The 16,527-nt window shown below is 38.7% G+C and overlaps 1 long non-coding RNA gene across 1 annotated transcript in view; it reads right to left on the bottom strand.

The window, feature by feature from the left end:
• Positions 1–2,904: 2,904 nt before the first annotated feature.
• LOC149572003 (uncharacterized) overlaps positions 2,905–16,527 on the bottom strand; it is a 28,991-nt gene continuing 15,368 nt past the window's right edge. Inside the window, exon 2 of the long non-coding RNA XR_016359890.1 lies at positions 2,905–3,338. This is a non-coding gene — a long non-coding RNA (uncharacterized LOC149572003). The remainder of the gene's footprint in view (positions 3,339–16,527) is intronic.

The raw sequence follows: 16,527 nt of genomic DNA, 5'->3' as shown, positions 1-16,527 counted from the left end.
AAAAGCGTTCCCAGAATACTAGTGGAGATGCCCCCTATTTTTCGTGCAAGGACAACAGCTGACCGAATTTTGCGTGAGGATGTACAACACACCATGCAAAAATTTGCCTTTCATGCAAAGAAATGCACCAAACAGTATGAGGAAACGCTTGGCCCAGCAGTCAAAACACCCATAACTAGTGTGGGGTTTCGCACGAGGAAGTACCAAGAGCTACGCAAAAAAGCCCAACACACCACATGAACTTTTGCACTCTCGCACGAGAAAGTACAATTTCGCGTGATGATCCAAAATAGCAAGTCAAAAAATATTAAGGTAAAAAGCTAAGAAATGAAATTCCTCTGCACCAAGGAGTACCAGATTCACAAATCGAGGCATAGACACTCGAACACTGTAACTACAAGACAAAAACTACATCTAGGCATCTAAAACATAGTAGTAAAGAATGTACTAAAAGAAACATCACAATGAATAGAAGCAACATCACAATGTACAAGAATAACCAAACTCATACGTGGTTCCTCCCAACCATAATAACATCATGAGACCTCTAACATCCTAGCCATCCCATGCGTGTAACATCCCAAACTACCGACCAGATTGTCAAAGCTATCTTATGAGGGCATCACAACTAAAACATACTACATCATAAGAATAAGGAAACCTAATCATTCTAAAGGAGTAAAGCATTAAATATTCCAACCAATCAAATCACATCATCTAAATCCTATGCTAAACATGATAATAAGGGAATGCGTCAAATAACCAACATCATTTAAACATGATATCCAAGCATTCCAATGAAAGCATAAATCACAAGAAAGCATACTCTGGAACTTGAAGTGTCAAGTGAAAAAATCAAGCAATGGTCACACTGGAACAATAGACGGTCTCCATACACCAGTCCCCAACAATGGAGAAGGTAGTTACGCTTCTCAACCATGTGAAACTCGTAGGTCCACTCCTATCGTGCTGATGGAGATAATGATCCAACCACAAACACACATAAAGTAAACGTCCATGCCTAACACTCACACCAGACAGTAAAAATGACTGAAACCAAAAACATGAGACAATGCAAGCACTACAAGTCCTGGTCAAACACTCTATGGGTAACTATGTAGGGCTATAGTGGAGAGTAATGTGCTTGGTACTCCCAAGCTAAATCAAATGTGGAAAGACTCTCAAGGGACTCCCTTGGAGGCCATCACACTAATGTGAACACTCACTCAAGGGACTCCCTTCAAGGCCAACACATAGTATCCTCAGAATCAAACTGAAAGACAACACTTTTTATTATCCTAGTTTTAGTACCCTATAATTTAATTAGTTATCACTTGTTTAGAAACTCCTACATGTCAACCCTCTGGGAAATGGTCACCAAGGCTATAAGAGAAGCCCCTCCACTGCCTACCTGACATACCCATACTCATCATATGATGAGTGCTCGTAGGTATGCATATTCCCAACCCAACCCCAATGAACATAACTCCAATGAAACACAACTGGAAGATCAGGCCTCACAAGTCACCCAACAAATGAACGCACATAAATACTCATGTGTGGCACACCATCATGAAGATCATAAGAAAAGGGTTGAATGACAACACAAGCAAAATATTACTCAACTGAAAACATTTCAGGAGGATGAATGTGGCACACATTCCAATGAAACATGAAAGTGAAATAATGATCTAACTAACATCCCAATAGATGATCCAAGTCCAAGGCCATCATCATGCCAAGAAAACTTGAGAAAATTGGGCAGCACACAAAATGAGGTAAAAACTCCAAAATTGGAAAACTTCAAAAATAAAACTCATTTGGTCTTAAGGCACAAAAGCCACGAAAATCCAATAAAATTTAGGTTAGGACACCATATGCAAAAATAGCCAGCATAGTGGCTCGAAACCCCAAACCCTCAGCCTGAAAATAGGAAAAACGTTCATACCCAACCAACCGGGCAGAACTAGCAAATAGAAGAGGGGAACACTAGTTCTCAACCTCCTAACAAACAACTACCAGAAAAAGAGCTGAAAAACAAAAGCAAGAGAGCCCTACCTAATAGAAAAATAGGCAGAAACAAGAACTAGCACAGTAAAATAAATAACCCACAGAATTTGCTAAAAATCACAGCACAACAAGATCTCCTCGAGATGGATCCAACGAGATTGTCCTCGTGAAGATCCCATGCCCATAGCTCTCACAACAAAAAAGAAACATGATCCTCCAAAAGAAGATTCTCAAAAAAGCTCCCAATTTTGTAATTTGCAAAAGTGAGAAGTGAGGAATTAATTTCCTCTTTCAATACTTATTCACTTTTCAAGTAAATAATTGATCAAGGTAAATAACTAGCCAACCTAGTTAAATCCTGAATTGACCCAAACAAAAATAGACTATTCCTAATAATAGGAATACATCTATGAAAAAGTTGCCAAAAATTAAATTCAATTAAATTAAAATTTCGAAAACCCAAAATCATAAATTTTTTCTTAATAACCTTCGCAACAATGTGAAACTTGAAATGCACAGACACACTCACGAGTCTAGTCACATAATGCAAATGATTCTAGAATTAATCCAATGACTAGGGGGTTTAATTTAAACAATTAAATAAAGATATCTTAACTATACAGGGACAACATTAGGAAATATAAACAATTGAATCACTAACTCCATGTGCCACTGCCAAAGATATAAGTCTTGCACACTAAAACACATGATCAAGTGCAATTGCATATAATAACATAGCCGAAGCAATAAATGCATTAAATACCTAATTTAACCATTTATTCAATTATACTGAAATAATCCATTTACATCACTCATGTTCACATAAAGCATAATGAAGTAATTAACTATAGTATCAAATCCACCACATAACATAATCAAAGATATGACCAAATATTAGATAACCAGATATCATCATAAAATAAACTGTCATCTTAAAATGGCATCAACATGCAAATATGATCAACTATACAGTATAGTAGTATAACATGTATGATACTGAAATCAAAGTATGATATCTGACCCTCAGGTCATCTCAAATGTAAAACATAACATGAGTACAAATATCTCTCGAATCAAAATAAGACAAGGTACAAACTGCAAACACAAGTGGTATTACATCCTCCCCCACTAGCATAGGCTTACTCCTGGAAGCCGACAAAAAGATAGGGGTACAATCCTCTCAAATGTGTAGCATCTTCCCAAGTAGTAGAGGACTCGTCGCTTGGGTCCCACTAGACCCTTACCTGCTCTATGTTCGGACCTCTCAAGGTCAACCTCCGATGCTGAAGGATATGAATGGACTCCTAAGAAAGTTGCCCTTCTGCCACCTGTAAAGCATTACAATCAAGAACATGGGTCACATCGAAAATATACTATCTCAAAATAGAAACATGAAAAACATCATGGATACGTGATAGGCTAGGTGACAATGCTAGTCGATAATAAACAGGACCAATCCTCTCAAGGATCTCAAATAGTCCGACAAAATGTGGCACCAACTTAGAGCCTTTCCCATAGCGGATGGGTCTCTTCCTCGGACGCACTCTCAAAAACACCCTATAACCAACATAAAAGTGACAATCCAACCAATGGGCATCTGCATACTTCTTTTGTCTATCTTGAGCAGTAACCAAATGCTCTCTAATATGAACAACTTGTTGCTCCATATTCTAAAGCATCTCCAGACCTAGAAGTACTCGGTCCTCCAATCGATCCCAACTCAAAGGGGTACGGCATGGTCTAACGTACAAGGCCTAAAAAAGTGACATGCCAAGAGAACTATGATACCCATTATTGTATGAGAACTTAATAAGGTATAAATAATCCTCTCACTTCACCTATATGTCCATCACATACATGTAAAGCATATCCTCCAGAACCTGGTTCACTCTCTCAGTCTGTCCATCAATCTCTAAGTGATAAGCCGAACTAAAATTGAGTTGTGAGCCCAAAGCATGCTGAGGAGACATCTGTAGTGTTGAAGTAAACACTGGATCTATATCTAAAATAATCTGATGAGGGGTCTCATGCAAACGTACAATATCTTCCAAGAAAACATGTGCTATAGAAGAAGTGTAGAATGTTCTCATACGTGAAAATGTGCTACCTTGGACAACTTGTCCACTGTCACCATGATACAATCATGTCATTGTGATAACATAGACAACTCCGTGATAAAATCAATAGATATTGTATCCCATTTCCACTCTAGAATGGCATGTAGAAGCAAAAGACCCACTGGATGCTGATGCTCTACCTTCACTCTCTAGAACTCAAGACATCGAGCAACAAAATCAGCAACATCACACCTCATCCCTGCCCAAAAGTAGAATTGTTTAAGATCGACATGCATCTTCTTGACGCCAAGATGTGCGGAATACAATGCACAATGTGCTTTCGACAAAACTAAGGTACGAATATCACCTGACACTGGTACATAGATATGCCTCAAATGTCGTAGTAGTCCATTGGACTCAAGAAAATAACCTGAAAACCTCCCCCCAAGGGTACGTCCAAACTCGATCTTTGCCCTTACCTCCTGATACCAAGCGTCACTAGGAAAAGTCTCTAAGATACGGTCTCACAAATCCACTCCCAATGGCATCACTAATATCTCATGTCACCTTCTACTCAAGGCATCCGCGATCACATTCTCTTTTCCTTTGATGTAGTGAACATCAAAATCACATTCACATAGGAACTCTGTCCAACGATGCAGTCATGCATTCAGGTTTGGCTGAGTAAAGATATATTGCAAGCTCCTATGATCGCTATGCAACTCAAACCTATGTCCCAAAAGGAAATGTCTCCAATGAACAAGAGCATGCACCATGGCCGCAAGTTCCAAATCATGAGTGGCCTAGTTAAGCTCATGGTCCTTGAGTTTTCTACACTCATATGCAATCACTCGACCATCCTACATCAACACCACACCCACACCTTCCAACGAAACATTTGTGCAAACCATGAAATCACCTATAGGATTAGGCATTGCAAGGACTGGTGCACTAGTCAAACACTCCTTAAGAGCATTAAAAGTTGTCTCACACTAATCTAACCAAAAAAACTTTTTCCCTTTCCGCTAAAGAGAAGTGATGGGATGAGCTACATCCTCACAAAACAACAGTAATAGCCTACCAAGCCTATGAAACTACGAACCTCCGAGACATTAGTGACTACCGGCCAATTCATGATAGCTCATATTTTCTTTGGATCCATTGCAATACCATCACCTATGATGATATACCCCAAATACTTTACCTCTGAATGGAAGAATCCACATTCACCCAGGTTGCCATACAATTGATGGTCTCTCAAGCACTGCAATACCTGGTGTAAATGGACCTCATGTTCCTCAATAGTCTTTAAATAGATCAATATGTCATCTAAGAATATAATGACACTGATTGAGGTAAGACTCCATTCATCAAACTCATAAACATTGATGGTGCATTGGTTAACCCAAAGAGTACAACCGTGAACTCACAATGTTCATACTATGTACAAAAAGTTGTCTGATGAATGTCAACCTCCTGAATATGAAATTGATGGTATTCCAACTTAAGATCAATCTTTGAGAACCCTCATACTCCCTTCATCTAATCGAACAAGTCATCAATCCTTGGCAAATTATACCAATTCTTCACTATCACCTTATTCAACTGTCAGTAGTCAATGCATAAAAACAATGATCCATCCTTCTTCTTTACAAAGATAACTGGTGCACCCCATGGGGATACACTAGGATGAATATGGCCCTTGGCCAACAATTCCTTCAACAATAATCTAAGTTCACTCAACTCCTAAGTAGTCATGCAGTAAGGAGATCAATCCGAAAATCAATATCACATTGTGGTAAGATATTAGGTATCTCATCGGGAAACACACCTGCATACTCACGAAGGAGTGGGTGATCATCAAGTGTCACCATACGGCTCTTAGCTTCCTGAAGATCACTGAAAAAAACAACTAACAACTAACAACCCTTCTACACATTCTATTTCAGCTAATTAGCTAAGATCATACGAAGTGAAACTGATCTTTGAACCCCCAAAAGTTCCACCTGTCCACCTATGTCATCAACACACTTAATTGACTTACGATGGCAATCAATATTTGCATGATGGGCTACTAACCAATCCATGCCCAACACAATGTCATACGATCCTAGAGGTAGGATATGAAGATCCACTATGGTGGTGAAGGTACCCAAATTCAAAACACAACCCCTGAATAAGGAGTCTACAGCCACTTTGGATCTTGTAACTAACTCAACCTGCCACCTATTGAGCTGATGTGTTGCCACTAGCCCACATTGATGAACAAGAGATGGTGAAATAAAAGAATCCAAAGCACCTGAGTCAAATAATACTGAAGATGAAATATCAAGCAATGTACCTATAGCCTCGACTATCGTACCTTGATACTTGACTTGATAGTTATCAACCACTGCAAAGACTTGATGACTCCTTCCTGCATCTCCCACAATAGGCTCCGACCTAACTGCACCTCTACCAGATCTTGTAACTGGTTTTCTCGGAGATCCCGAGGCTCTATGGCTGGGCTAGCCACAAGAATAACAATTTCCCACAAAACTACCATCAGTTTCACAACCACCCTAAGCAACACTAGATAAAATAAGATAATTTTATTAATGTCCAACAAAAGACCACAACATGGGTCTATGGGACTAGAAACTTACACAAAGAAGAAAGCAGAGAAATGGAGCACCGAACAGTGTCCAAAAAAGAACAAGTACAACTAAAGAAGAAGAAAGTAGGAGACATCACAGAAAAGAATAGGTATCTGTCCTCATAGGGAAAAAGTCCAACAACTAATCTATGCAGCTACTAGAGGCCCTGTGATGAAGTTGAGTGCCATGATAGGAGTGTCGCTGGTGAGGAGATCCCTTGCGGGGTCTCACAGATCTAGAATGGCCCGTGTTAGGGAAACTGTACGGTCACTTCACAACCCAAACTAGAGCTATGCGCAAGAAGGTGGTCATAATAAGTTGTGCCTAGGTATGACTCTTGGGAAATAATAGCTGTAAAGTATGGTCATGAAGCTATAAAGACTCATAGAGATAGATTGCAATGCAACGTTGATCTATGTACCTTAAAAAATCTGAGAGGGATTTGCAATCTCTAAATAGACAATAAAATCCCCCTCTAATCTCGTAGTATATGGGGCATCTAAAAAGGAAATTGATCTCAGACTATCTCTGCTAAGGTACAAAGTCTACACACTCGATCCTCTCTAGCAATATGGTGATCGACCTGGATCTAGAGTCTGTGCGAGCCCACCCTGAAGGAACCAAGGGAGATATGTAGGGCATGTGTTCAATATCTATGTAAGTACTCAGGGTGTACAATAATCCCATCCCGAATATCTAAGAAGTGCTCAACATAGAAAGTCATCCTCAGACATAATCCCCCTAGAGGATCCACCTAAGTCCGTATGATATACTACCTATCAATATCAAGTCTAACATGCCCATTCAACTCCTGCCGTGAAGGAAGTAGATGAGTAGAAGCGTCCAATGAGAACTGGTAGGGAGGGAGATGGTCAATATTGATCCCAACTGAACTTAGCAGGATATTAGCCTGAGCATACCAACAATGGGCTCTAGAAACTAGATCAAAGTCTACAATAGCAACTAAGGAGAAATAGGCTACGTAAGGGTATCTATGTTGGCCCTCAACCGAGTCTACAAAGCCATGAAGATGGTGGAGAAACCAGATTAGGTCAAAAATGGCTACAAGCCTAAATGTGTGAGCTTCAAACTTAGCCAAAATAATACTGTGGGGGGTAGATCTATGACATCCAATAATCTGAAGGACGAACAGAGTTTGGGTATGCTCAATCATGGCCCAATCTGAGTCTACAAGGGAAGGACCCCAAACCACTGAACCATAGAGCAATGTGGGTCTTACTAAGAAATCCAGGAGGGATACTTTAGATGATGTGTCCTGAAAGTGGTATATGAAGCACTATCTCTCGAGCATGGCAAGGGAACCCAACCCTTTACTGATCTAAGGTTGAATGGCTAGTCTCAAGCTAAAATGAGATCTAGAAAACTTAACCCCAAAGTATGTGTAAGATGATGTAATCTCAAATTCCCAACCCTGGAAGTGAAAATGGAGATGTGAGGTCTTCAGATCGTTGAAGACCATAGCACGAGTCTTCTCAAGGTTAACGACCGGCTGTCTCATGTCGCAAAAAGATGCAAGTCTATCCAAAAGCCTCTAAAGACCCTTAAGAGGAGGCAAGAAGAACCACATCATCAGCAAAGAGAAGGATGGAGATCAATACCTGGTGTAGATGACAACCATCACCTGAAAGCAACAAGTCACTGAGAAAAGTCTCAAGCTCATCAATGTAGATCCCGAACAAGATGGGCAAGAGGGGGCAACCCTGCTTCACCCTAATGGTGCTCTAGAGAGGGTTAGAGAGGCCCTCAGTGGTCCTGAGTCTACCAGTTATTGTCTCATATAACCTCATGATAGTCATCAGTAAGATCTCAGAGATAACAATATCTCTCAGTCTCTGAAAAAGGGCCGCTTTAGGGATGAAATCAAAAGCCTTACAAAAATCCACAAAATAGCAGTAGACTTTCTTCAAGTGGTGTCGAGCCTCCTCGATAATAGCTAGTAGTGTAAAGATATGATCCATGGTCTAGTAGTCTACCCTGAATCCTACTTGATCCTTAGCCCTGCAATTCCTCTTGTCAAGCTCACTGGATAAGATAGTATTCAAAGTTGTAGCATAAAGTTTGGCAAATGTATGCCCAATCATGATGGTCCTATAGTTTCTAAGATCAGAGGCCAACCCAGACTTATGGATCAAGTGAATAACGTGCCTCAACCATGAGTCTGAAAAACCAAAACAAACCACTCTATTAAAAAGTGTAGAGAGATAAGGGCCTAGAATCATGGTACAGAGCTTGAAGAACTCAACCTAAAAACCCTCCTCATCAGCCACCCTGTTGCATCTCATAAGTTTGATGGCCTCATAAATGTTAGAGGTGGAGAATAAGTGACAATGGGGGAGTGGGTTGGGAAGGGGAATGAGTTGACCCAAGATGTCATACAATGTAAAGATATGGGAGGCAAGGAGGTAAAGGTTGGGGGTGGACTAGGGTTGACTACGTCAGGGGAACATGATGTGCCAAAACAACTTGGGATACTAAATAAGTGTGTCTTGGAGGGATCTACCTTATGAAGCAATAAATAATCGTTTCTTATAGCAAAGAAAGCGTTTGTAAGAGAGTCGTAAATTGGTGAAAGAAGGGGAATGAGTATCAAAAGCCAAGCACAAGGAGCAGTGGAAAGTTTTACAGGCATCATCAAACCATTGGTTAATGGGACAAGTATTTCTTCAAACAGATCTAGGAGTGTTAGGAATGAAGTGGTGGGAGATAGAGAGGAGAGTTGACTCCCAAATCGCGGTAGCTAGTGAGTGAAACATGGTGGACACCTGACTGTGATCCGTAAAGCTAGCAGGGCAGAGGAACCTTCTCAAATTAAAAATGAAGAGGTCTTGATCACTATCCTCAAAATAGAAATGGGTATGGGGGTGAATCTAGGTAGGGTGATGTTGGGTGGTAGAGGGTGGGAAGAAACATAAACTGAAAGGTAAAGGAGAGCATGATCTGTTGATCTCAGATTGGTTTTGACAATTGAGTGTCAACACACTTAAGAAATTTTCTAAGTTGATGCTGAGTATAATATACATGTTGAGTTGCAATATGTGCCGAGTCAAAAATTCAATACGTGCCAAGTCATTTAGATGCCGAGCAAACAGACAATGTCGAGCAAGTTCCAAGTGCTAAGTGAACAATAGATGCTGAGCAAAGTTCAAGTGCCGAGCCAAATAGAATTCCAGTTAGTGTCAAGTATCAGTATTTAACAAGTGCTGAGTGACACAGAATCAACATAAGAGTTTGTGCCTTCACAAACTAAGATGTAAACTATTTTTGAGCCAAGATATGGATAGATCTCGAAGCTTAGAGATAAGATCGAATCTATTTGGATTTCCTATGCAATCTACATGCAACCAATTAGAAAAATGGAAGGAATTGAGCAAAAAAATTGGATAAATCTCCATCATGTATTCATACCTAATCCTAAGCATGAAATCCTTTTAAAGGAGACGAAGCTCATACTTTACACACACACACACACACACACACACACACACACAATGCATGCGAGAAAGTGATATAGTAGTGACAAGGGTGAATTGATCAGGTTGAAGGTGACTTAGAAAGAAGGACAACATTGCAGAATCAATTAGCAGAATAGAGAATCAAGGTTACAATATTCTCATATTAGATCAGAGAGGATCGAGATGAACTAAATTGAGATTTGAAATCAACAATATCATATTGTAAGTGTATCAAAACAAACACTCTACTATACTCTCTAACAATTGTATTAGCAGAATGAAATCCTATGGACTTAGGTTGGTTTAACAGCCATTGTATAAATCCTTTAATAGGGTGACATTCCAAGTGAGTGTTTTCAAATCCTTTAGCCAAGCACACTTCTAACATGGTGTTAAAATCTTTTAACAGGGTAGGATCTAACAATCCTTTGTAAGCCTTTAACAAAGCAGATCATGAGAATGGTCAAAACATATAACCTTAACAGATGAATTTCATTGTTGCAGTAATGAAGAATTGTGAGTGTCATCCCCACCCCAATTTTACCTTCTCATTGGAGGGTTTCTGGATAATCATATATAGTGTCAAGTGTTTATGTGGATGCATTTGCTTTACATGTTAGTTCCATATGTTTATGCATGCAATGTTTTAAAGTTAAAAGTTTTATTGGTTAAAGTTTAGTACTTCTGATTCACCCCCCCTCCTCAGAAGTATATTTCCCACTTGTAAATCCGAACAATTGGTATCACAGATCAGTTCTCATCAAGAGAAGTCTTATAGCTTGGAGAAAAGATCTTGAGATGGAAGTATACAAGTTGGGAAAAATCATTGAGAATTAGGAGATTGAGATACATCTCTTACTACAACAATTGAATGAAGCCAAAGATTCCTTGAGGAGTTTGCTAAAGAGAATGAAAGAGATTGCCATAGCTGAGAATGACACCCAATACAAAGAGATTGACACCTCAAGGTTATTTGCAGATGGTAACTCCAATGAATTTGATAAAGCAATTGCAGATCTCATGGACAAGAATAAAGCACAAGCTAAGGATATCAGAAATCTCAAGTTGGAACAAGAATCACAAGCTATACTGCTATGTGAGGTGACTGAACAAAAGAAGCTATAGAAGACAAGAACATAATTGAAGAAGATAAGAGAATTTTGTCAAACAAATTGGAAAAAAAATCAGCAAAGTTGTCCAAGATCTCAAACATGCTATTGGATACCCTAAGCCAAATATTGAATGCTCATCATGAGTTGAATTTTAAGGAAATTGAAATAACTACATTGAAGTTACAGAATGAGCAACTGTAGAATAACCTAAAAAGAGAGAAAGAGCTTACTGAAAGCTTCAACAAGCCAAATGAAGCCATCAAGTACTTTGAGCAATTACTAAAATCCCCTAAATCTAACAAAGACACATCAAGATTGGGCTATACAAGTACTGAAGAAAGAGAATCATCCAAAGCTACTGAGGAAAGAAAAAATAAAAGTAAGAACTCTAAACCTACTTGTCATCATTGTGGAAAAAAAGAACATATAGCTAATGTTTGTAGGAGCAAGAATGCTAGTCAGAATGCCAAGCCAAAGAACATGACACATTGTTACAAATATAACAAACAAGGTCATCAGGCACATGAATGCAAAACCAAAACCATGCATGCTTTGAAGGACCTTGCTATAATTGTCAAAAGTTTGGACACAAATCCTTTGAATGCAAATCCAGTTCACATGGTCATCAAACAAGGGAAGAAGCCATGAAAATTCCTATAATTGGGACTACAATACAAGATATAGTTGTCACTAATGTCAAGAGTATAGACACATTCCTGAGAATTGCATAAGAACACATTTCAATGGAAGCTACAACAGATGGTTAAGTCAAACTACATGCTTTAGTTGTTTGAAGACTAGTCACATCAGCAAACACTGCTCAATAAGGACAAAGGCCCCTAACTCAGAGTCAAATAAGGGAAAAGGCAAGGTAGATGTTGAGCACATTAGAGAAGAAATGAATGACATGGAAGAAGAAAGATGGATGCAACACATCAAATGAAGGGATCACTTCACCTAAAGGGTCAAGTGGTCATACTTCATCACACTAAGCAAGAGAAGGTATGTGGGACTGATATTTAAATGCTTTATCATACATCAGTTCCTAGAATAAGTTAGTAATTAAAAGGATAGATCAGCATGAATAAAAATACAAGGTTAGAACTTCAAAGTTTTTCACATTGTTACCGAGTAAGAAAAGTAGTCTTCAGATGCTAAGTAAAATCCTAGGATATGTCGAGTTGTCTGCCAAAGTCAGTTGGAGCCGAGTGTGTAGTGGTTGTCGAGTAAAAGGAAATTCTTATTAAAAGTCGAATAAGGGAAACTCCAGTGGATGTCAAGTGATGACAAGACTAATGGAAGCCGAGTGAAACAGAAATTGCATAAGGAGTCGAGTGTACAACTGTATATGCACTAAGCATTAAATGTTATGTATTGAAGGGTATAAGGTCAATTTTTTTATCATTTTTAATCATTGCGAACATAGAGCAAGAGCAAGAAGAGCACAGAAGTGATTGGCAACCAAAGGTTGAAGTTTTTGCAAAGATTCTAGCAAAGATTCAAAATCGACTCATTGATCTAAGGTATTTCTCAAGTGTTGAGATACGTAGGTTCAAAATTTAAACCCTCGTTTGCAGAAATTGTCTCTCGCTCTAGGAATCCCAAGGACAAGGAACCATTTAAGGTTCAACTAGTGAGCAATAAAGTTAAACAACTAGATTTTAAGCCAATACCTAAAGTTGCATACAAGAATGACCCTGCTAATGCACTATCCATTATTCCACCCAAAGTCGTAATGGTCCAGGATGTTAGGAAAATGTTAGAAAATGCTATAACTATAAGATTGAAGCAATTGGTGACATGGAGATTCAGCAAGCATATGAAAATGGAGTTTTCAAGGATGAATTTTAGATTGTTAAAAGAAAGGGCTTAACTCGTGCCCTAGATTTCCCTGCAATTTTCAAGACGAAATGGATAAGAATAGTTTTGAGCATGATTCACGATGGATGCCGATGGTTAGAGGGTGGACCCATCAAGTTGTCAAAGAGAATCATACATAGGGTGACAAGATACCCAATCCTAGAACATCCAAAGACCCTGAGAAGTGACTCAAAAGAAGTCATTGAGAAGAACACTGGGGCAAAGTGGAACAAAAGGGGCATGACCATTGACACAATCAAAGATCCACTTCTAGAATTTACAGTTAAGCTCATATCTCACAAATTTTACCAGTCAAGTCGACTAAATAGTGTACCATGCATTACAGTTGATGTGGGATACAAACTTGTTAAGAAGGATCATACATATGATCTAGCAGAACTACAACTGCAGCAAATTATGGAGAACATGGGAACAATAAGAAGATCAAAAAGTGCTCAGTGTAAGTTTGGATCAATTTTGATATGCATATTTTTCTATGTTTAGAATGAATTCCCCTTTTTTGGTAAGATAAGTTGGAAGACCAATAGGTCTATAACAATACAAGTGAATGAGTACATAGAGCAGATGGGAGCTAATTTTGAAACCCTAATGACAAGCTGTTTTGAGGACTTTAAAAAGTCCATGAAACAAAGACTAAGGATTCTAATCTCTCTTGTTGATTAGCACATCAATAATATATGTTTCTTAGTTGACATTGACTTCACTCATATTCAAGCAGCAATACCTAAAGTGAGATAGCTAAGGCCATTAGGATATAAGCTTAAATATTGATGAGGCATCAGTAGCAATCATAGCAATGCTTGCAGAAGAAATTGAAAAAGAAGCAACACCTTTTGGCACTTATGATGTTGTGAAATATAAAGTAGAGATGGAGTTGAAAATTGCTTCAACTCTAAAGAAAAATGACAAAATGTTCAAGAAGCTCAAGGCCAAATTTGGTGAAGGGACTGTAGAAGGAGATAAAGAAGATGATGAAGATGAAGAAGAAGAACAGAGCCAAGGGGCACTTGCCTTGATACAAGGCATGGGAGAAAATGCTGAAGAGGAAGAAGGTGTCGAGGAGGAAGAGCAAACCAAGGAAGCACCTACTAAGCAAGAGTCTAAGAAAAGAAAAGCTCAGAAATAGCCTGTAGCTCAGCCCAAGAGCAAAAAGACTTCCAAGCCAAGCCCAGCTAAGCCTACTACAAGAGCAACCACAAGAGCTGCATCTAAAGAGGCTAAGGAGCAAGAAAAGAAAAAGGAAATTGAGCAACAAGGTCCAAAAAAGAAAAGACTAAGAAGAAAATATGTTGCTCAACCTGACTTAAATGAATAGAGAACAAAGTCAGAAGACACAAGCCAATTTAGAGTGGTAAGTCATGCATTAAAATCTGATTTAGAAAATATTTGTGACAATGTTAAAGATAATGCTAACTTAAATAGCTTGAAGAATGTTGAATTCAGTAAGTTAAGTAGGGAAGAACAAATCATGGTTGACCACTCAGTCTATACCATGATGGCCAAGTTCAAGACCACTCCACTTGAACTTGACAATTCAATGCCTAAGGATTTGTATTCTATTATTGAAAATAAATGGCATTACTGTCTTAATATGGAAAAAGAAATAAGAGAGTCTACATTGACTCAAGTAATTCCTGAGCTCACTAAAGGACAAATAAATAAGGCTAGCAAGAAGCATAGGAGCAAATTTGCACTCGAATACAGAGCCTTTAGCATTCTCCAAAGCAACATTGAAGATGTTGCTAATAAATCTACTAGGATATGGAAGTTGATATATGGTTTAACAATAGTTAAATAATGAGAGGAAGATCCTTTTGAAGGAAAGAATGATGAGAAGAATGACAAAGAAGAAGAAACTGAGAAAGAAAAAGAAGATAACACACTGGAGAAGGAAACTCAAAAAGATGATATGGCAACTACTGAAGAGCAACAACAGAATAAAGTGTGCAAGACACACAATTGCCACCTCTCCAAGTCCTCCAAATGACACCTCTACACCTGCAGACACAATAGAAGTAAAGAATGTTCCTAACAATTCTAGTCAGAACATCAATCCATTGACTGCAGAAGATCTTAAAAGGATCCTTGACCAATCAAAACACTTCAAGCTCAATTATGCAGTAATCCAGTATTGGTCAGTGTAGATGAGTTGCAGAAAGCAGTAGCTGACCTGACTAGGGATAAGATTGCAACACAAGAAACATCTTCTGTCATCTCTACAGCTACAAGTGGACAACCTAAAGAGCGAGCTGCACAAGATACATCAGCTAAGGTTGACTCCATAGTTATAGTCACTACAACTATCGAGTAGCTAGAAAAGGACCAAACAGGACAGGTGGATACTTATGTTCCTACTGCACAAGTACAAGGTGCACCACCACAAATAATAGTGATTGACCAAGAAAGATCAGAGGAGGAGAAGGAGACCCCAAAAGAAAAGGAGCAAGAAGCAATTCAAACTTTGGTTAATCTGCCAACCACTAGGACTCCTACAAGAATGCCTCAAAAGCCGAGCACTAAAGCAATACCACTTCAAATTTCAGCACCAGGCTCGAGCTCCACAAAGGTTGCAAGGGTACTTCACTATGGAGACCCTACATTAGATAAGGAAATAGTCATTCCTAAGTATGACTTTGCAACCATGAACATTGACCAGATCAATGAAGTGCAAGAGGCACTAGAAAGGAAAAAGAAGTAGGAGATATTATGAAATGAGAATAAATAAAGGCAAGCACTAATTGAGATAAAAGACATCTTTCTAGATGCATTTATCTTGCAGGCACCTGATGAAACAAATCCCATTATGGAGCAACTTTCAAAAATAGTGGACCAAGTACAAAGTGAAGACCAGGAGACCAATGTAAAACTCATGGAATGGTCTAAGAATAAATTTCAAGCAAAGGTGAATGAAAGAATATCTAGTGAGATAGCACTTTCATAGATAGAGCTAGCTAAGAAAATTGAAAAGTTGAAGACAATACTTGAGAACATATTCTCACTGTACTCAAAATTGTGTGATCCTTCAATCTTCACACAAGATACCAGCCACAAAATTATGACCTTAGAAAGAAATCTGAAATTATCAAGCATGCAACTACCCAAAGATCCAACTCAAAGTGAGAAGCACTTTAACACAACGCTTCACACACAAAAGGAACTAGCTATATTAATAGCAGGAGAGGCTAACACTAGAGCCAAATTAGTTCAAATGCAAGTCTCCCTAACCCCTCATATGGAGATTCTACAAAAAGAACTAGCCTATGCAGAAAATGTATTGAAGAAATATCCCAATCTTTCTACACTAGATGGTTTAGTTCACCTTACAGCAGAGACAACCATCCAAATCAAATCCCTATAA

The sequence above is a fragment of the Cupressus sempervirens genome, chromosome 2 (assembly GCF_028749045.1).
Source record: "Cupressus sempervirens isolate cs-2001-9-10 chromosome 2, ASM2874904v1, whole genome shotgun sequence".
Taxonomy (NCBI): Eukaryota; Viridiplantae; Streptophyta; class Pinopsida; order Cupressales; family Cupressaceae; genus Cupressus; species Cupressus sempervirens.
This window is presented reverse-complemented; position numbering and strand designations above follow the sequence as displayed.